The 20,929-nt window shown below is 40.2% G+C and overlaps 2 long non-coding RNA genes across 3 annotated transcripts in view; both read right to left on the bottom strand.

Moving 5' to 3' along the window:
- Positions 1-5,364, bottom strand: part of LOC146767370 (uncharacterized) — an 89,939-nt gene extending 84,575 nt beyond the window's left edge. For both annotated transcript variants that reach the window (XR_014956066.1, XR_014956065.1), the window contains exon 1: positions 368-5,364. This is a non-coding gene — a long non-coding RNA (uncharacterized LOC146767370). The remainder of the gene's footprint in view (positions 1-367) is intronic.
- Positions 5,365-5,975: 611 nt separating this feature from the next.
- The window catches only part of LOC146767371 (uncharacterized), a 36,621-nt gene continuing 21,667 nt past the window's right edge, over positions 5,976-20,929 (bottom strand). Inside the window, exon 3 of the long non-coding RNA XR_014956064.1 lies at positions 5,976-20,277. This is a non-coding gene — a long non-coding RNA (uncharacterized LOC146767371). The remainder of the gene's footprint in view (positions 20,278-20,929) is intronic.

Raw genomic sequence — 20,929 nt, forward strand, 5'->3', positions numbered from 1 at the left:
CCCTCCTCAGCATAGCTGAATACCTTGAACGGTGTAATTTCTCCTTCTGAGAACAGTCTATCCTGTTGGAACTTTTTCATTTTCTGTGAATTAGTAAGTGCTTCTTTGGCAAGGGCTCAGTCCTACAGCTGCTACAGTCCTACAGCTGCACTAGTCTGTGGAAAAGTCTAGCCCAGATTTGCTGCAGTAAATATTTGCAGTATCCCACATAAGAATCCTGAACAGCTTGATACTGTCTATCCTAAAAGCCAAATATTTTTCTCTTCCTCTGACAAAGCATTACAGAGTGCTGATTTAACCACACATGGAACAAAAAAAAAATATGACTTGTAAAATAAGTCATCGGATTTGAGAACATGAAACCTACCTGATAAAAAGACTTCATCCACAGAGACACTGGCAGGCTTTGCTCTGTGCCACAGACACATTGCTTTCTTTGCCACCGGCAAAGTTGCTCTAGGCAGGTTCATTAGCAAACAACAATAAAAACTGCCATTTCTTCCAACCAAATTAAGATAAAAGAAGAGAGCCAATAGAAGTAGAAAGGTCTGAGAGAGGCTTAAATATTAATGCTATTAAATCAGTGGTAGTGCCATTACAGAGAATGAAGGCAAGGGTAAAGGGCACACAGCTGTTGCAAGGGTCACTAGCCCTGCCCACACCCACTGTGGGAATGCAGGGGTACTGCCAGGAGCTCAGCATCAGTATTTACAGCAGGATCAGCTGTTACCTGAGCTCAGCAAACCCAACTCCACAGGAAGCACAAAACAGGGGGAGAGGACACATGCCCATGTCCATTAGGAGAAAGAAAAGGGAGGGTGTTGCAGTTCTTTCATGAGACAGACACATAAGTCTCTGGGTTTTCAAAACTACAGCTTTGGCTGCAAACAATTTTTCTTATTCTCCTGAAACTTTCCAATAAAAAAATTGTATTAGAAAGACCTCCTATCAGCCTCCTCATACAGTTCTTTCTGCTTCCTCTATCTCATATCTTCATGTGCCTGTTCCCTTCTTTGCTTATTATTTTTTGCCCAAGGCCTCTGAGTATTTCCAATATTGCCCCTGCCCTGGATCTCCAGACTCATAACTGCAAAGAAAGGGGACACAGCAGAGCATCTTCTTACTTGGACCTACTGAGACTTCCTTAGCACCCTTTTAGTTTTTCACAGCTCCCCACATTGACTCCTACCAGTAGAGAAGGCAACCTACTTAAACTCTAGGTTGAGGAAGAGGGAAATAGAGCAGTATGGACCAAAGTCTTCAGAACAGTCAGGAGCTCTAGGTGTAGGTAAGGGGAGCAGAAAACAAGATTGGAATACAGCAGGCTGCCTGACTTAGCAAGACAACTGAAGGCAGCAGGTTGGAAATGTAGCCTAAGCTGTTAGCAACAAAAGGCTTTTTCTCATGGCTGGAAACACACTTGTGGCTTGGGAGCACAAGATAGAAGAATGATGGATTTTTGCAAGTTATATACAGATATAGAGTGTGTGTATATGTACATAATATATATACATACATTTTATATATATATATATATGTGTGTGTGTGTGTGTATACATCATATATATACATATATATATAATACATCACCTGGTCATGTGGTTTGTTCTCTTTGGATATGGGCACAGTGAAACATTGCAGGGCTGGCTATGATGTCATATGATGCAAAGACAAAGATGATGCTTAGCCAACAGGAAATTTTAGTATTGTGTTCATTTCATGGATTCATACTTAAAGGAGTAAAGACATATGGATGCCCTCTTGTATATTTCAGACCACAAAAGTACACTTTGATCTGAATGATAATGAGTGAAAATGAATTTTCATTATGGCACTGGAGAGATGCTGAGGATAGGCAAAACAAAAAGCATCCTTTTAAGTCATTCCAATATTTGTTCATTCTTCTATTGAAAGAAATGTACCTTATCTTAATATAAATTTCTCTCCAATTTTAATAGAAACTGTTCTAGGTTCCATATGTTCCTTCCTGTTGTCCTGAAAGGGTCCTCTGATCATGGGGGGAGTAAAAGTGCACCTGCCATTTTTTCTCTATTAAGGTATTTCTGTACTACCATTCTCAATGTTTTTGAAATGGAGATGTATTTTCTCATTCCAAATCATCTTGGTTCTTCTGCTTTGATCTCTTCAGTTTTTCTACTTTCCTTTAAGAACTACAAACTAGAGATATATGCAGCATTCTGCTGGCAGTCTGTCAGTGCCATATACGTAGGTTACACTGCACTCCCACTTCCTGATCCTGTGGTCAACTCAAAGGAATGCAATAGCTTTTTTTTTTTATAGATATAAAGCTACAGAATGGAGGACTGAAAGATACTTGCTCCCAAGTGTATTATTTTGAACAAGACTGCTAATACACATTTTGGTAGAATTAACTTTCCTTGTGATGCTAACCACTTTATATTATAGTTTTTCTCATTATTTATCACCCTATCTTGTGACATTGCAAAACTTAACACTCAGCTGTGGTTGATAGTTACTTCTAAATCATGGACAAACCTGTTAAATAGCACTGAACTTGATATCAGTTCTTGCCAAATCCCCCCGACACTCTCTCATTCAGTGATACTTCCCACAAATGATGCCTTTGAGCTCTCTTCACTAACCAGTTCCTAATCCATTTTACAGGCACTTTACTGATATCATGTAATACTAAAATTTTAGCCAGACTATCACACAGTACTAAGTCAAATGCTTTATGAAAGTATAAGTACCTCACATCTATACAATTGCCTTTAACAATCAATTCTTTGAGATTACATTATTGAGATCAAGTTTGTTTGACAAGACCTAGTTTCCATAAAACTATGTCGACTGGCATTAATTATATCCCTATTCTTTAGCAACTGACTTCCGTATCAGATTTCCCATTACTCCCTTGTTCTTTTTTGACTTCTGGCATACAAAGGCAGGGCATGATGCAGTCACAGCATGGCTGGGAATGGGAGAAGTGCAAGAGAAGAGATATGGTGATGCTGTCTTTCCCAAAGGCACCACCAAACAGTACAAATAGGAAATTGCAGCCTCCCTTGCTGTCTTCCATTCCATATCCAGGGTGTATCTTTTCCAGGTGATCTTACAGTCCTTGAAACAGTACAGAAATTTCCAAATGGAACAAAAGCTAGCATCAGTAATTCAGAGATTTCCTAAGACCCATGATTTGCTTCTTTAAAAGGATTTTCTCATTTTGAATGTTGTTCAACACTCACTTGTGGTAACTAATGAACCAGAAGCACCAATGAATACTCACATGGCTCTCAAACACGCTGCTCTTTTCAGACATAGGACAAAAGTATTTTTTGCATGTGGCAGGTTCTGCAGAGGTTAAATAAATACAAAAAACTCAGCAGGATTTTTGTCTAGCATGTACAGCTTTGGAAGCCTCCTCCCACCATGAGTTAGATTATGTGATCTTCTACAAACAGAAAAGGCTGCCCACAGGAGATTTAACAGGTTTGCATTAAAAAAATAAAGGTGAAAATCACAGAGACAGAGAAATGAAAAGGGATTTAAGCTCCGAAGCTTTATAAAGCCTTTTAAAGTTTTAAGCCAGCAAATGGGAGCTAATAAATAACCTTGCAACAATCCTGTAACCTTGTTCTATACCCTGGGGCCCCCATCAGTCAGTCAGGACTTTAAATTCTGGACCAAATAGTAGGACAGTGGGACATTTAAAAACTTAGCTAAGTACTTTGGGGTGCTCTGAGAAAGATACTACAGGATTGCAAGATATCAGGGTTCATGCGCCAGACAGCAAGAGTTTTCTGCGAGATTTATCCCCTGAATAGAAACCTATATTCTGAACTTCAATCTCTCAGCATGTTTCTCCGTTTCCTGGGGGACCTCAAAACTTTATAGACTGGTGTCATCAGGTAGCTCCTATAGGAAGCTTGAAGCCCCAAACTGCCCTTCCCACTCCTCAGTGCTGTAGTCTCTGCAGCTTTTCACATCTACATCAAGAGACGAAATAATTATATTACTCTGCTGCATCTCAATACTTAGCATTTCCATGACCATCTGTTACTACATGGCAATACAGCAAGGATTTGGGAACAAAACCTCCCACTGAGACAGAAAGCAAGACAGACAGAGGGCAGTGGTGCTTGGACATGTTACAGGAGACCACTCAAAACCTTGCTTGAGCTATCAACCTCTATGCAAGCAAGTATGAGTATGCACTCTTTAACACCACAACTTCTAAGCCGTTTTCTCTCTAACATGCCATCTATTTTTACACTCCCCACTAGTGTCCAGGGATGGTTTTCTTCCCAAGTGCTCCCACAATCCCTCATGATCCACAGAGCAACTTAGATCAGAGAAACCAAAGAATACAGTAGGCTAAAGCCAGCTCTGAGCTCAGCCTGTTTGCCAGCACCGGCAGGAACATCGATGTTCTGAACTGCACCATCTGGGCAATGTCACTGGAGACAGAGTTTGTGACTTGTGGAGCCTGAGCACCAACATATTTTCATGCAATAGAAACACCTTTATCAATACATTTTATGTTAGCTTGTCTTCTATTCAACCTCCCTCAGATGCAAAGGTCTGATCAGTTCCCTACCATAGTTCCAAACTGAAATCAAGGATTCCCTTGCCACCTACAAGACCATCCACCAGCACGTCCTCGTGCCTTGCCACCATGCTAGCTGCTGTACACTAAACTGGTGGCAAGAGGCACACTAGAGCTTCCCTACATCTCTGTTTAGCAAAATGGTAGCATTTAATGGAGGGAAACTATAAGACAGTGATTTTCAAAGATGTCCACTTTACTTTCCAGTGTGCACTGGTCCCCAGAGCAGCCCACATTCATATGCTCTATCACTTTCAGACATCATGCAGAATCAGGCTCTCCCACCTGTCATCCCGTAGAGCTACAGGAGTAAGACTACAGGCCAGACTCACACCACATATATTTCTATGAGTCTGTACCATAATCAACATGAAATGGTTGCACACTTGTTTCACCCCCTTGGGATCCTGAACTGGTCTTCACTAAGTGTCTGCCAATCTCAGATGAAAAGGAAGATTGTTTAAAGACATTACTTTGAAAAGCTCTTCCAGATTTCTGAGTAATTTTTAAATTTGTCATCAAAACACGATGCAGAAGAGATTGGCAGGAGGTGGTTGGTGCCCTGAGCGATGCTGGTGGCTGAAGGCAGCACCCGAGTACTGTGTGGGGCGACGTGACAAACCTCCCAGGGAGGATACGCTACGCTATCCGGCTTTTCTCTGCCCAGCCGCCGGGTACCAAATGCAGGGCTGCAGCCGGAGCTCGCAGCATTCCCTTACCCCGAGCTCGGCAGCCGCGACGCCGCAGGGAGCAGAGCAGGGCAGCCGCGGGGCCGCCGCGCCAGGAAGCGGCGAAAGCCCAGCGGCGCGGCCCGCAGCGGCTCCCGTGTGCCCTGCTGCCCCGGCGCTGCCCGCGGGCCGCCCCGGCCGGCAGAGCGGGGCTCCGCCGAGCCCGGGGAGCCCCGGCGCTGCCCGCGGCCCTGCGGGGGCTCCGCCGAGCCCGGGGAGCCCCGGCGCTGCCCGCGGCCCTGCGGGGGCTCCGCGGCCCCGCCGAGCCCAGCGCGGAGCTCTGGCGCCGCCCGGTGGGCAGAGGCGGAGCGGCGGGAGCAGCCCCGAGCGGAGCTCCGCGCCCTGGCTGCGCGGGGCCCTGGGGCGGGGCTCGCTCCCGCCGCTCCTCCGCGGCAGCGCAGCGCGCGGCTTCAACTCGGCCGTGCTTCTAAGCAGGGTGAAAAGCGCAGTAAAGAGGGGTTGTTGCTTAGGATAAAAAGGGTTCAACAACTCTATTGTGAAGGATGGCGAAAGCTCCCTGTTTTCGACCTCTCCAAAGAGCCCTTCCGTAGGAAACATAGCAAAGGATGCAGGCTTTTCTTCTGGGAGTAGGGAGAGACGGGAGAACACGTTTGTGGGGTTTTTTGGTTGTTGTTGTTTGGTATTTTTGGGTTTTGGGGGTTTTGTTTTGTTTTGTTTTGTTTTGTTGGGGGTTTTTGTTTGTTTGTTTTGTTTGGGGTTTTTTTGGGTTTAGGGAGGGTTGGGGTTTTTTTGTTTTGTTTTTTTGTGGTTTTGGGGTTTTTTTTGTGTGAATGGGAGACATTTATTCATCATAAAAAGAGCAAGATTCTCCATCCCGATTTCCTTCAAACCATGCTTTAAACACATCTACGGGAGAAACTTAAAGGAAAGCAGTCTGTAGTCATAAATTTTGCTGGCTGAATAGCTGGCTGAAAAGAGCTCCAGGCTTTAAATGAGAGAATTCAAAGGGAGCCGTGGGGGAAAAAAAATAAACCAATGTTACATACTCACAGGGGGTACTCAGCCTGAAAGCAGGAAGGCTCCCTGGACAAAAGTGGAACCCAGAAGGAAGGAAGAGGGGGTTCACAGCACAATGCAGGTACCCCACGGACAGGAGTACAGACATTCCAGTGTGAAACAGAGGGACAGCCATTCATCTCCTGGGACTACTCCACAATACTCACAGCTGGGTCCTGCTGTCAACCGTTTGGTAAAGAAATTTACAAACAGAGAGAAAATAAAACTAAATTCATCTAGCAGTATTATGACAATGCAAGAGGATGGCCTTACAGGTGACAAGAAGCAAAGGATGATGCAGGCTGCATTTTAAGAAAACCTGAACAGGGCCTCTCTGAATGAACAAGATTAATCTTCTTAGAATAGCTGAAGAGACACTGGAGTGGTCAGTCTAGGGCTGGCAATACCTTCACCCTAATTCTAATCTGGTTTTTGACCAAGACTTTCAGTGTGTAATGGGCTTCCTTAATTTATTCTCATGCTCCACAGTGAAGAGGAAAAAAAAAAACAAAACTAGAATTTGCTTAGAAAAAAGTACACTCACCTCTAGGCATAAAGAATATAATGAAATTATGAATACCTATCTTTCAGCAGCAGTGGGAGGGAGATTACGTTTTCACTGTTTACAGCATAATATGTATGCATGTAACCTACTCAGTACCTGCTCCTCAATCAGCACTGCTGCTGTCACTGGACATGCAGGAAACATTACAAAGGTAATTTAAACGTCTGTTGGACTGTAAACCAAAACAGCTGAAGTGCAGAAGCATATTCCCTTTTGGGATTTCTTAAATAACCTGTTTAAACATCAACTTGAAAAGAGCAAGTAGTACAGGTTCTCAGTTGGCACTTTAAACCAAACCACTAAATTCACATAACCCACTGTCCAAACTTCTAGATTCATGGCTTCTTAAAAGATAAGGAATCTTATTCTGACAACGGGAGCCTTTTTTCTTAGTACAGGGAAATGTTTTGGTTTATTCAACAAGTTCAGTTCAAAGACTTGTTCACTGAAAGCTGAAAAATCAACTGGGAGCTGAAAAGTCAGGAAAGTTTCTTTTTCTTTTACAAAATATTGAGAAAAATAACATGTGAGAGTGGAAATTAAGCTAGTTTAAAATACCAAAAGACATGAACAAACAGAAACAACCTGTTCAATTCCCTAAGTATAGATGGATTTTTAATATTCAGTTTTCAGTAAAAAATATTTTCTTAAGATTAAAGTAAAACTACCCCCAACAGTCTGGATAGGTAACCAAAAAAAAAAAAAATTAAAGCTATTTGTGCATTTTAATTGAATTTTGATTTCAATCCAATTCGATCTTGACACAAATTAATCTTCTGATAAAAAATGAACCTATGATTTTTTAATTTAATAAAATGCAAAAATTAGGATCCTAAATGGGTGAAGATTAAATTACACTATTGCTTGACTCAGACTGGTATAGGTATTATCTATCCTGTTGGTCAGAGGAACTACTATACAGAGTATACCAGCATGTAGGTATTTGCAAAAAAAAAAAAAAAAAAAAAATTAAAAGGCAATGAACACCAAAATAAAATCAGTATTTCCATGGAAATTCAAAATGCAAAATTTTGAACAAGATTAAAATAGATTTAACAATATTAAAATATATTTAAGATCATATTTCCTGTTCCACAATTTAAGTCTTCAATCTTATTGAATACTGAATCCATATAACCTTGCAAACTCCTGGACTGTAAATAAAATTGGACTAAGAAATTAGATTTTAGCTAAATATGTTAATCCAAATAACAGGAGAATTAATCTGATGTATTACATTAATCTTCCTGGAATTACATGTTGCTCAACAGTGAGAAAATTTTTGATTTGCAATGGATTTTTAAACTTCTACTAGGAAAACAGAAGTCAATTAAGAAGAACAAATACAGAGGCCATTTCCTTTCTTTACTCCAGACAACTGAGAAATCTTACTAAGTACTAACATTCTTCCTGATCCCTGGTACACAGGAAAGACAAGAAAAAAGGGGTTTGCCTGTGCATGTAAAAACACTGGAAATTAAACTTTTTCTACCCTATAGGCTGATCTCCCAGATTGCTACAGCTAAAAATGAGCCATTGAAATCACTTAGATACATCTTTCAGATAGCTGGCAGTTAAAATAAAATCACAGTATTACTAAACATTAAATATGCCATTACATAACTCAAAAATGAATTTTATTAAACAGAGTAAAAAAAACATGAAGAACTGCATTTTTCAAATCATACTGAAAAATTACAAACTATACATGTCTAAGACTAGAACAGTTTATAAAGAGAAAATTCCAGCTTCCAGAAATGTCTTGATTGTCTACTGTCAAGCTTTTAATAGTCAACAGGTTGAATGATCAAAAATAAATAACAGGTATTTTAGATCAAAAATAAGTGTTCTAATGAAAGGTTTAGTACCTTATTTACAGCCAGATGGAAATGGTTATTTTTGTGTCCAAACTGTTATCTGTTAGAATAAATAATTTTCATTCCTCCATAGACTCCAAGAACAGTGAAAACACTTCCCAGCAAACATCCACCCGAACAATGGCAGGGGACTCTGAGAATCAATTCAAGCAGTGGGTATCTAAGCACTGCATTGAATTTTCTCTATAGACATCAGCCTTAGTAGTTTACTTTTCTTCCCTAGTGTCTCCTGTGGCCTTATGGTGTCTCCATCAGAGCATGGCCCACCCTGGGTTTCATCCCAGCTGAAGCAAGGGGTGTGCATCAGCTAAGAAAATCAGGCAGCTCCTTGAGATCTTAGCAGATTAAGGAACTAACTCCCAGGCTTTGTGGAGCATGCTCAATTTTTTTTTTTTTTTTAATTGATGGGGACGGCAGATCAAAACATTTTGAAGATGAGTGCTCTGTAAAAACAGACACTCAGAATTCCTCACTGGAGCCATTCACTTTTACTGCAGACCTCAGATTCTTCACCTAGAGATCCCATTGTCCATATTATCTATGTGCAAGCACTAGCTGATGCTTAAATAAAGCCTAAATATATTTAGGCTGTGCTACTTTATTAGCAGTTACATTGTTTGTTGGGAATCTTTACTGTCTTTTGTGTAGACTGATCTCACAGTAAGTCTTTAAGAAGTTTTTGTCTGTTTGATGCTTTGTCCCCGTGGCTTGAAAAAGATGTAGTGATACCCTCAGCTAATATCATCCCTATACTTTACTGAAGAACCTTATAACTTCCTTACAGTATAAGTAGGTATATTTACCTCCCACTCTTTACCTCAATTCTATTTGTTTACAAGCCTCATTTTTCACTACATGTTTCAGAATTTCTTTCTTCATTTTTGGCTTAAAATATGTGCGAGCAAATTTCTGTTGGACATTTTATGTTCCTTTGTACTCTCTTCTCTTGGGCTCACTAATCTGTCCAGTCTTAATTTGACAGGTCTGTAGGATTCTGTTGACTCATTTACAGATAACTTAGTACTTCTACTACTTAGTACTAGTACTTAGTACAGATAATTAAGTACTTAGTACTTAGACACTGTGTCAGCACTACATTTTTCAGTCCACATATTTTTATTTCTGTAAACTTGCTCCAATGAACTGATGACAGGAGCAGGATCAGTCAAGAGAATGAGCCACAGACAGTTTAAGAACAGTAGGGTTTATCCTGTTGCACAAGTTGGAAGACCCAAGATGAATTTGTTGCTTATGATGAGTTGGAAGCTCAAGAACTGATTTTGCATTACATAGTTCAATTTGTATCAAGGCCAGAAATCTTCATCTGTGGTCAGGTCTACTAACATTTTATGGCTTGCCTTTGTGTGTGCTTTTCTGATTGATGTGCATTTTCTGTTTCCCAGAAAAAGCAGATACTCTCTTGGGGTAGTGGTTCTGGTTATAATCAATTTTGGACAGCTGCCAGCTGCTGTATTGAAGGAAATTTCTTCTTGAGGGTCCAAGCAAGTGAACAGGACATGTATTAGAATGAGAAATCTTTATTTGTTCCTTATTGCAATGCAGGAATCATTGAAGATAGGGCAGTCATTGTAAACAGCCAGACAGATATTCTGGCAATAATCTTGGGCTATCATGGGCTTCCCTTAGATTCTGGGAGGAGAACAGAAAGCACAGCCAGCCTGTTATTTCACTGACCATACATTCCCCCCTGAAACCAAATCAAGAATTACAGATTGATTAAATGAATTTTCAAACTCCCTATATCTGAATTCAGCTTGGGTGGGACATGACAGTATTCTCAGTATTACCATATCCCCTGGAGAAAAATCAAAATCAATGGATATGACCCTTCTGACCTCTATTAAGGATACTGCCTTGCTGCATTCTGCATTTTAAATTTCATTTTGCAACAAAGTTAATTTTTTTGTGGCATTCCTTCTGAAATTATAGGAAATTATGGAACTGCTTTGCTTAAGTTCCCTTAACTACCGTGGTCTAAATAATTTCCCATAGTCAGGCCCTAATAATCACCCAAGGTTTTTGCACAGCTGAGCATTATAGTCTCCATTGATAAGTACATATATTTTACAGAGTTGAAAGAATCTTCAAGTATTTCAAATATTTTGTAACAAGCCATAATTTCTCCTAAAAATCAACTCAGTTACATATAAACTATAACAGCTTTAGGCTAAGGGTCAATCTGTTTTATGGTTCTATAGTGACTGGACCCATGTAGTTATGGCTCATCTCTACCTCCTCTGCATGAGTAAGCAGATCAAAAGAATAACTAACACACAGGCATTTCCACTTCACTGGATGTGTACAACCCAACTAGCTTATTGTTCTAAAAACAAGCAGGAAGCACAGCTTTAACAACTGTTTAAACCACAGGTTGATAGGAATGGCAGAAAAACAAAAGCTCCACAGACCCATTTCAAAACTCCTAATATCCTCCATATCCTACCATGAAAGACTCACCACTGAGTTGCCTGTCTGCCTCCTGCCTGCTCAACACCAACTCTCCTTGGAAGACAAAGTACTATAACATGAAGGGGTTTTCCATACATCCTGCACTTCTAGACTAATAAGGCACAGATACTGCTAAGCCTTGGGAATGGGCTCCCCCATGGCAGCAGCTGGTGAGATGTGGTGCATCTCAGCTGTACAGCAGCCATCTGCAGCTGTACAGCAGCCATCTACAGCTGTACAACAGCCATCTGCAGCTGTACAACAGCTATCTACAGCTGTACAACAGCCATCTACAGCTGTACAACAGCCATCTACAGCCATGTTAAGCAAAGCCGTGGCTGTAGCAATACTGCTAGAGAAGTAAAATGGTTTCATATGACTCCATATCTGCCCTTAGGTCTCTCCTCAATGAGGAAAAAAACTGCCTGAAACACCCATCACATACTTTAGATGTAGAAATATGCCATGATGATAATTTCTACATTTCCTTGCCAAGATTTTTCTTTTTATTTTCAAAGAGGAAACAGAAAAGCATGCAAGGTACATCCCTTTCTGTTATGTTCTCTTGCATATTGATAGGTACATAACAGTGTATTCCCCACTGGTTTGAAAACAATGGGCTACCTTCCTTACTGAGAGAATACTAGCTGGTTCCTGCTTTACGAGGTTGCTAGTTTACAGGATCCACAAGAATATGACCTGCACATCAGAGAGCAGATACTGATTTCTGTGGGTTCTTTGACTTGGGAAGGAGGATGTCCAGCAGCTCACTTCCTGCGGAAGCTGGCTTGGAAGATGAAATAATGTAGAGCATTATGGGAGAGACAGATTTCCTTTTTTTAGGCAATCAACATCAGCTTCATCAAAAGCATGTGCTTAGATTCCAGTGACTTCTCAACAAACACTGGGAGTCATCTCTACATGAAGTGAATATGCAAATTTTAGCACAGAAGCAGGAAGGAAGGCAGAGGAAGTCCAAACATCCAGTGCAATTAGCAGACTTTGTCAAAAGTACCCATCCATCCATTGCTACAGATGGTATTTCTTCTACACAGGGCACAAATAAAATATCTGTGTACTGTGGGTATGCATGGGGTTATCATTATCTGTTCCTGTAGCACATACATTAATAATATCTCTGGTGTCTTTCAAAGCTGCATGCTTGTGTCCTCCATCTGTGTTTAATTTCACAGGGGAAACACCACATTCCGAACAACAAACAATAATACCTTAAATAATAAGAGTTTTTAACTCTAAAATAGTGTAAGTCTCCCCTCTGTTTGGGATTCAGTATAATTTCCATTGCCCGGTCTATAGAGGTCACCTCCTTGTTATCAGTTCTGGCTAATTAAAAGATTAGGAGATCAGGAAAGTCACCCTGAGGAATCAGTTATTACTAGAACTAACAACAGCTGGCAAAGTAGTAGAGACATGTGACTAAATGTCCTAAACCCCTTCCCTTTACACAGCTTTCAAGTTTATCAGGAACTGCCAGGAACTGGAACCAATACTTTTAGCATTATTGGTTTTCATTCTGTGGCCTATGGAAATCATTTCCACTCTCCTGGTGATTTTGCTGCTAATGATGTTTCATCAAGAACTACTTTCCAATTGACTGGTGTATGCCAGACCATATTCCCAGCAACAACGTGTGTTGCAAGCTCATGTTTCCAGTAGAGCACTAAAAATGTATAATCTCAATTAAACCATCAGATGCACACACACGTGCACGATGAAGGCCACCTCTAGCTAAGTGCTAAGTCAGTGTAGCACATTTTTTTCTTTGCTGTTTCAAGGGAGCACTAGTAACTTTACCTTTAGGCTTCACAGCTTCAGTGCCACGGTGGCAATGCTGTCTGTTGTTCTCAGTGCCATAAGAGTCCTCACAGGCCTCTGACTGTTGCATCCCTTAGGTTGAAGAGGTCCTGGTGTGCAGATGCTATTGTTCCCTGCTATTGAACTGCATCTCCTCTATCTAGCCTTGCAATTGTTTCATTGATGGTTCACAGTAGGGAGCAATAGCCAGAGTTTAGACATAAACTAAGAGCTAGGACTCCTGGGGCAAAAACAGCTTATTTGGAGCAAATGAGTACCTTGTGCACTGCAGCTTGTTTAATCATCTGAGGAGCTGAGCCTCATCTTTTTCCTAACCAACTTTCCTCTCTGTATTTCTCAGTCAGCTTGCCCTGTTCAACATTCTGTGATTTTGTGAGTTTATTCCATGCAAAACAGCAGCCCCTGTGTTAAAGGCTTCTCACAGCATTAACCTTTCTTGAAAGTGTTTTGAGAGCATGGATAATAAGTATTATGAATTGCAAAATACATTAAATGTCTTGGAATCATTTCCACATGACTTAGTTCATAGTGGGCCTTCTCTCAGACACCCACTGTAAAACTCTCTTAGTCACAGCCTATCTCAACTCATTCTAACATGAAACAACCTGTAATGTTTCATGTTTCTCCCACCCTCACTCACAATTACAGAAACATTCTAGCAGTGATACACATGGCAAAATAAAGCAGTTTTTCCAGCTACATTATGAGTGGTAAATTCTAATGCTCTCAGTAGTGGTGAAGAGATTTCTGAAAACCTGTTTTCACACTCCAGACAATGACTACTCTATACCAAGATACCTGCTTGAGGTTGAAGTTTGTCAACCTGACATGGGAGAAGTTCCAAGTGCTCCAAATCGAACTCTTTTTAACAGAGCAGAGCTTAGCCTGCCCAGCCATCTTCTGAGAGACCTGAAATAGGGCCGTGTCTTAAAACCTCCTGGCAAATTTTTGAAATCAGCATCCTCCTGGGAGACATGAAATACAGTTTGAAGACCTACACAAAGCAATTTTGACAGTTTTCATACAGGATGCACTCTTAACAGAAAATTATGGGTTTTTTTAAGAAGATCAAGGAAGGGCCTGAAGAGTCCTAGCTTGTAATCCAGCAATATTGAAGAACAGATATGACATTGCAGGGTTATTTGAAGTATGGACATTATAGGAAGTGGAATTTTACTGTTCACCCAAGAAAATCCTCTGTAGGCTAAGCTCACAGCAATAGGGAGAAGATTAAAAAGGATGCAAAAAGTAATACAGGCACAGCAGAAATTGCCAGTGACATAATGCAGGGAGCCTACATTGAAACAATAGCAATAACAATGGAGCAACAAAATTATGAGAGGCCCCAAAATGTTTCCTTCTGAGGAGTTTATCAAAAAGAGGATGTTTTCATAGCAATAGAAAAATAATGAACAGTCTGGAGCAGGTAAGTATGCTCTATACTCTTATAAAGTGAAGACAGGCTTCCACTGGAATTTTAATAATAATGATCATCATCATTAGAGTTTATAAATCCAAAGATAACTATATCCTCTCCTTCCATTTCGCTACAATCAGAAACATAAATAGTTTAGCACAATTATTTCTGTCACTATCCATGGTTGATCTTATTGTGCTCAATTTAAAGGTCTTTGAAACATCCAGATCTAAAGATGGCCAGATTGTTCATCTTCCCCTAACTAGGAGAACTGGCTGACAGGTTTCTTGGCAAAAAGACTGGCAGTCTTCTATAATATAGACTTTATGTCTGGATCCCTAAATTAATAGCTGCTGCTACTGGATCAAAAGAATTTTAGTCTAGTAAAAACTGTCAAGCTGATAACTCTGGTGACTGAGGGGTCTCATTTATTCATAGAGCAATTAAATTATAAAAGGCACTGGGCAGATTCCTCACAACTATGCCTTTTAGTTGTTACTCAAATAAAATCTCTGTTCTGAGGCATCTCTGCTGCGGTGGGGGTGGCAGCACAAATCCTGGACTGCAGATGTGCAGTGGGAAATATCTGTCTCAGCAGGAAAGAGTGACATCCAGACACTTTGCAAAAGCCAAAGAACAGGCAACAGATGGCAGCAATTTTCATTCACTAGTGACTGGCTTGGACTCCTTTCTGGTTAACAAGTGTGAATGGTTTAATTATCTGTCCAGCTCTCTCAGATCGCTGTATCTATCTAAAGCTGAGAAAACTGCACACTTGGTGACAGTTGTTTTTTAAATTACCTAATAAAAACAGAGCTAGTAACAACACTCCATTCACAGGCTCTGCCTCCTGTCCAGGGGCCAGAATGGTGACATACATGCTCAATTAAAAGGCCCAGGTTTTTCAGTGGGGTCCTGACTTTCTGCCATGAGTCTGACAGAAGTACAAATGACCAGATTATTCAGCCCCTACCAAAAATGAAGAAAATTCTTTATTCATCATTTTGTGCACCTATAATTAGCACATCCTATGCCTGGAAACAGGAAAAAAAAAGCATATAAACATATGAGCATTCTGTCTATGAATTGCTAAAACCGTCCCAAAATCCACAGAGTGCGACAAAGAAACATTTAGGATTCCTGGCAACTACTCCTCTCCCAGCACATGCCAAACAAAACCCTGCTATCTAACAGAGGGAGAGGATGAATTAACATAACCACCTCTCCATACAGCAATTAGCAAATGAAATCAAAACAAAGGAAGTGTCCTCCATTAATCTTTCCCTGCCAAAGAGCAACTGACTGCCATATAATCCACAGCAATTAGCCCAATAATGGGAGCGCAAGAGATTTATCTTGAAGCAGGAATTAGGGAGGGCACGATTAATGTACTGTACGTCAAGAGTGCAGACAAAAGCCAGTGATCCCTCAGTGCAGGGTTGTTTGAAGAAACTGAAAACCTTAGTAGCCTGGAACCAGGTTGCAGCACATATACCCTTCTACTCCCCGCTAACACTCCCTGAAAAAGTCTGGTTGGCAGTCACTGCATATGGGAGGATGAGTGCTCATACCCAAAGGTACACAAGCAAACTTTCAAGCCAGAGAAGACTTAAGCTTATGAACAGTGACTGTTCCTGAATAGCAGGGGGCTTTGTGTGGTCTCTGCATGAGAAGATTCCAGGATGTTTAGGTGACATGGCCCATGAGGATGCAAAGATCCAAAGGAGTACTGAGACATCTGCCACTATTAATCACTATGGGCCCCCAGCTCTACACGCTGTGGGAGATGAAGCCAAGGAAATTCCAGAATAGCCACTGTTTGTAGAAACAAAGCTTGATAACACAGTGAAATCTCTCACATTCTATTTTCTTTCCTGCTATTTATACTTTTTGAAATCACAGTGCTTTGCTGCTTTTCACTTATCATTTTCACCTGTTGTTTTTTCTGCCTGTTTAACTTGATATTTTAGTGGGGATCTAGCTCAAGAAAACCTGCAAAGCAACTGGAAACTAAAGAAGATTGAGTAGTACAAAGTTAGAAAAACATAACATCCTCTGCTGCAAGACGGGTAGGGGATCTGGTAAGAGAAGTCTTACCACACAACATACAATTCCTGCCATTATCTGAATATTTCTTAAATTAGAAGATGCATTTTCTTTCTTCATTTTCCCTTCTCCAGATTAACATGAAAAGTGAATAGCAAACATGGAACAGCTTACAGGCACACTACAAATCTCTTTCTTAGACATGCATCAGAAATAGAAAAAAGAAAATGAAGAGGAAAAAATAATTATCTGAAGAAAATCTTTGTTTTAATCATCATTATTAGGCATCACAAGCTTAAAGGACTGTGCTTATTTTAATGTAGTACAGGAAAAGACACTTAAGGATATTTGCAAAGATTAAGACCTCTGCCATAAATATCTGTGCCAAAATTTTACTATGAGACAGTAAACAATTTATAGTCCTATGGCATTAAATGTAATAGGACACAAGGTAGTAACTGGATTCAACAAAATTCTTGTTTCAAGGATATTTTCAACACTACAGAAAAAGATATTTCAAACAAGTGAAATAGGAAAAGTACAGACTCTGCATACTACTAAAATCAATGCTGAAGTGGTGTGCAAACACCTTCTTGTCATCAACGTCAATGTAGACTCACTAGACAAACCAACAGAGAATTTGTGTTGGGCAACTGGGTCCCATAGCTGTTGCATCTGCTGGGGCTTTTAGGTATTTAGTCAACTCAAGAGGAATTCAGAGAGCTCTGTAATGAAATGTGTTTTGAAATCATTAGATATAGCCATAGATGAGAGCTTCACTCTACAGGAAGCCTGGTAACAGATTTAGCCCTTCTCCACTTAAAATAAATGGCTTTAGAGTTTCCATCCGCTGTTGTACCACTGTACCCTGTCTCTGCTCCTGAACAGAGTCTGATGTCTTCATACAGCAAATATAAGAGAAATAAATACAGAAATTGAGACAGGTTGAACCCACAGGTCATTTCTGAAAAACCTTGGATGGATTCACATTTCTAATCCTATAATTTTGCAGTTGATTTGTTTCAATAGAGCAGAGAATTTGCTTCCAAAATCCAAAGCTTGACCCTTAGTCCCCATGTGTCATACTCCTAATTGGAAAAAATCATGTACCTTTCTGCCAAAGAATACTGCTTGTAGGTGAGAAAAGGATTTATCAGTGTTCATCTAGAGGAGTTACTAAAATATCAGGCAAGGGTTAAGAGCAATTTGAAAGACTACTCAGTAACAATGATTAATTTTAACTTTCTTTCCAGTTTCTCTTAGATTTTATTTCTTCCCTTTCTCCTTCCTCTCCTTCTACACCCTCCCTCTCTTCCTGCTGAGAAAATCTGAAAAATCTTTTCTCTGTTGTCATATCCTTTCAGCTTCACAAGGAGGACATGTTCACTCCTGGAATATAATGTATAGATTTCCTGCATGTGCTTAGCATACTCAAAATGGGGGAATGAGGTGGAAAAAGGAAAAAAAAGTAAGGAACTAGTTACAGTGAGATAGTTACAGTTATACACCAACATGAAGCTTCAGCTCTCTTGAAGTTGTTAGAGATTTAATCCTTCTCATTTCCCTGAACCTTCATCAACTTACCCAGCAGGGTCACTTTGCCCTGATTGTGGCAATCTGAGGTGGTCTCCCACAAAATCAGTTGAGCTGTTTCTATGTAAAACTATGTTTAGCATTGCTCCTATGGGTCTTTCATTTTATTTATTTTTTTTAAACTGTTAATTTATTGTGCTTCATCAGTGTTTTTACAAAGAACAAAACAGAGGACACCATTTCTGGGGTCCTTCTTCCAGCATACCACAGTTGCTTCCCAGGCACTGAAGAGTAATGCATCTGGAACTGTTTGCTATTCTCCAAAAGTATCAGCACATCTTGCCATCTCACACTGACAACCTAGACTTAAATATGCATGAGATGACAACAGCAGCTGTCTCTTAGTGCTGCCTTCTGGGGAATCCTTAATAGCAGCAATGCCAAAAGATTGTGCCAGATAATTCAGTTTCCAAGCAGACAATTCCACCTTCTCCCACAGTCTGTCTCCTGCCCATTACAGCTGATACATTCCATGACACAGAGATCAGCACAGACCTGCCAACATAGCCCAGCACAAGCTACAGCTGCATCTCCATCTATCCACTTATTGTCTTTCTGACAGCATTTTTATCAAGGGTGAAAAAAAGGGTGGCATTCAGCTAGTTTGCCTGACCCACTGCCTTACAGAATGAAAATGGAGGGCAGAACATCAGAGATGGGCTCATGGCTGCATGGCTAGTCTCCTACTTGTTTTCCTTTGGTGGACAGATTGCAAAGAAATGATTCTTTGCCACCAAGACTTCTCCCTTGGTGCATTCATAGTTCATATTTTAATATCTTATCACCTACACATGGAGAAATGCTGGAAGCCATAAGACCTCAGAACTTAGTCTGGTCTAGACCAACCAATAGACCGACCAAAGCTACAGCCACACAGGACATTCTTGATCATCCATAGTCTTCCCCAAAGCAGGGACACTGTTGTACCTTAATTTGACAGCAAGAAAATAAAGAGTGGTTTAAAATGAAAGCTGTTAGTCAAGGATTTCATCATAACAGACAGATTTGGAAAGAACAAAGTTCTCATTATACTGACTGTTGAGATTCTCCTTTGTGAAACTGTGACAAATCTAATAGTGCATGGGGGGATATTTTTTAATAGAGTCAACAGGCAGATGGATGAGATTTTAGACAGACAGAGACATAAGTGTATAAACTTCAGCCAAACACAAAGAAAGAGAAACTGCCTGGGAAAATGTAACTGAGAGTAGCTCAGCATGGCTTGGTGTTGGGAGCTGAACTTGCAGCTTTGACAAGGCTGACTTTAAGGCGACCTTCAGTGAAGCTCTTTAACAGTGTATGCTGGGCAATCGCTGGTAAATCTTTATTAATTTTAATTGGCGGCACCCATTTATAAGAACCATTAAAAAGGATAAATTGAGCCCATCCGGCGTAATGTCTTTTGTTAATTAGTTTGTCAGCACTGTTTTAATATCCCCTAATGACTTCATATTTCAGGCCTGACATTAAAGGAGACACTGTGAGAAAGGAAATGGTCTTATCACCGTGTACATTTTTTTATTTTTTTGAACAAAAAGTGTCCTTCCAGGCCTGACCAAGGTTAGGTGTCATTTAACTCAGACAGACAGGTACCACAAGACTTGGAAGGGCCCTATCACCCTATCCAAACCTCACCTTGCTACTGAACAACATGCTCTGCTAAGATTTTCTCTTTTTACAGACCCATACAACAGCAGAAGGAATTAAAGTCATTAGTCACCAAATTCCCATACTCCATAACTCATCACAGACTTGTCTTTAGTCTCAAAATACAATCATGTGGGAAAAATACAGGATAAACCTGGTATACAATTGCAGCAATGCCTCCCTTAAGTAAAACAGCTTAAGCCCCACGGAGCTGAAGGTCTTTTGATTCACAAGGACACACACAATACCAATATCCTGATCTGTTTTGGGGACCACAAACTTACGAATGAGAAGCTAATAGAGTACAAGCATCAACAAAGAATGTTTTGTGTATGGATGTAATTTGTAAAGGAAGACGATGGAGAAATTATTTCTCTGGAGATGATGCTTGGTCTGGAACAAAGGTGAGTGAGCAAATCTGTGATTTTGGTGTCAACAGTTCTCTTCTTGTGCTCATCCTGTATTTCTTGTAATAGCACACTCAAACTTTTATCCTGGAAGATTAAGAACTTGAATTCAGTTATGAATGTTGGAAAAGCACTTCTTATGAGTACAGTATTTTAGACCTTTACATCTCAAATAGGTTATGAAGATTTTAAATTAGCTAATAAAATCACTTTAGAATATTTTACCCTTTTTCTTTATTATGTATGCACTGGATAATTTTTATTCAAGGAGGAAGTGTATTCAAGGAAGGGCCAGGAGAAGGATCAGCTGTAGCCATCACAGAAGATAACACAACCCATCTTTGTCTGAGAACTCCCTTTATGAGGTGAACCTTGTGTACTTAGACACCTTGTTTCTCTCCTCACACATCTGCCACAACATCTTTGAGCTGATGAACTAAGGAAGCATTTCTTCACTATGAGGTCTGCAGCAAATTTTGTTTCCACTCAGTTTCCTACAGTGATTGTTCAATCAAGGGGAAGATCCTGAATTAACACTGACTTTTTGTCAGTGAAGTGTTGTCTCATGAGCTGGATTCCATTAGGTCTTTTAATTTAAGATTACAATAGGTGAGCAATATGAGGCAAATAACATCTCCCAGTAGTTAATATTACATTTGATGCTTTGGTGCCTAATATTGGATTAATTCACATGATGGTGAAATGAATAAGTGAGACATAGCTAATAGAAAAATCATCT

The sequence above is a fragment of the Lonchura striata genome, chromosome 5 (genome assembly GCF_050655825.1).
Source record: "Lonchura striata isolate lonStrDom1 chromosome 5, ASM5065582v1, whole genome shotgun sequence".
Classification (NCBI taxonomy): Eukaryota; Metazoa; Chordata; class Aves; order Passeriformes; family Estrildidae; genus Lonchura; species Lonchura striata.